Below are 2,500 nucleotides of genomic sequence, written 5' to 3'. Positions count from 1 at the left end.
GGGGAGGTGGAGGCTACAACTAACTCTTACAAGGGTGTGGAAGTAAAAATGTTATTAGATCATATTTAACCTATTCTCACTGGGATGATCATTTGCCTTGATACTGCTCCCTCCTTGAAGATAATTAGTGCACACAGCCTCCAAGTGCAAGATCTCTCCCAGCGCAACACCCGCCCGATTTTATGGGATGCTGAGAGGCCTTTTTTGTACTTTTTTCTTCTTCTTTTTTTGATAAGCCAAGACCAATGTGTCTATAGAAATGCAAGTGGAATGAGTATATAAGTACGTAACTATGATCATGACAGGATAGGTCATCATCTCGCAGGAGCGAAATATTCCCATGATGTGATAGCACATCATCTGGTGCAAATGGGCTAAATGACGTGATGGATTTCATTTAGAGATCTCAGATCCATGGTTAGACAGCAGAGGACAATGAAAGAATTGCTTAGTTTTGCCAGCTGTAAGATACCTGTTGGGGCGGGGGCAGACCCTACTTAGATATCCAGATGGACAGAATATGTTCCTTGGCATCAAGTTGTTAATTGCTGACCTCTGTGTTAGCCCCCAAAAAAGGTAGAGGAAGAAAAAAAAAAAAAAGGGCATTGTTCTATTTTTATATCTTATTATTTAGCGACACACTTACAGTCACAGCCACACCAAAAAACACACAAGCCCTCACTACATACCCACACCACATACCCACAAACCCTCACTACATGCCCACACCACATACCCACACCACATACCCACACCACATACCCACACCACATACCCACACCACATACCCACACATGAGCCCATACACACGGGCCCATACACATGCACAGGTCCATACACATACACAGGCCCATACACACATGCAGGCCCATACACACACAGGCCCATACACACACAGGCCCATACACACACAGGCCCATACACACACAGACCCACACACACACACAGGCCCATACACACACAGGCCCATACACACACAGACCCATACACACACACAGGCCCATACACATGCAGGCCCATACACACAGGCCCATATACACAGGCCCATACACACAGGCCCATACACACACAGGCCTATACACACACAGGCCCATACACACACAGGCCCATACACACACAGGCCCATACACACACAGGCCTATACACACACAGGCCCATACACACACAGGCCTATACACACACAGACCCATATACACACAGACCCATACACACACAGACCCACACACACACACAGGCTCATACACACAAACAGGCACACACACACACACACACACATACACCCATACACAAACACACACACACACATACACCCATACACAAACACACACGGCCATACACAAACACACACGCCCATACACAAACACACACGCCCATACACACACACACGCCCATACACACACACACACACACGTCCGTACACACAAACACGCCCATATACACACGCACGCCCATACACACACACACGCCCATACACATACACACGCCCATATACACACACACGGCCATATACACACACACGCCCATATACACACACACACATTCATACACACACACGGTCATACACACATGCACGCACGCACACACACACACACACACGCACACACATACATACATACATACATACATACATACATACATACATACATACATACATACATACATACATATGCCCATGCACACACACAGACACACACACACACATGCACATGCACACACACATGCACACGCACACACACATGCACACGCACACGCACATGCACACACACACATGCATACACACATGCACACGTGCACACACACACACATGCAGACACACACATGCACACACACACACACACACACACACACACACACACACACACACACACACACACACACACACACACACACACACACACACACACACACACACACACACACACACACACACACACACACACACATGCCCACACACACAAAGGCACTCACACACAAACACGCACACACACACACAAACACACACACATGCACATGCACACATACACACAGGCACACTCACACACATGCACACACATGCACACAGACATATGCCCCCCCCCCCCACACACACACACACACACATACACACAGACATATGCCCTCACACACACACACATACACACACACACACACACACACACACACACACACACACACACACACACACACACACACACACACACACACACACACACACACACACACACACACACACACACACACACACACACACAAATGCACACACACACACACACACAAATGCACACACACACACACACAAATGCACACACACACACACACACAAATGCACACACACACACACACACACACACACACACACACACACACACACACACACACACACACACACACACACACACACACACACACACACACACACACACACACACAAATGCACACACACGCACTCACGCACACTCACGCACACACACTCACATACACACACACACACGCACACTCA

General features: G+C 48.0%; 1 protein-coding gene across 5 annotated transcripts in view; it reads left to right on the top strand.

Moving 5' to 3' along the window:
- Positions 1-2,500, top strand: part of LOC122259019 (pleckstrin homology-like domain family B member 2) — a 19,156-nt gene that overhangs the window by 4,841 nt on the left and 11,815 nt on the right. The gene's annotated exons all lie outside the window — the stretch shown is intronic.

The sequence above is a fragment of the Penaeus japonicus genome, unplaced genomic scaffold, assembly GCF_977035675.1.
Source record: "Penaeus japonicus unplaced genomic scaffold, GWHDUDI00000001_assembly GWHDUDI00000011, whole genome shotgun sequence".
Lineage (NCBI taxonomy): Eukaryota > Metazoa > Arthropoda > Malacostraca > Decapoda > Penaeidae > Penaeus > Penaeus japonicus.
The sequence above is the reverse complement of the archived record's forward strand: the minus strand, read 5'-3'. Positions and strand labels throughout refer to the sequence as shown.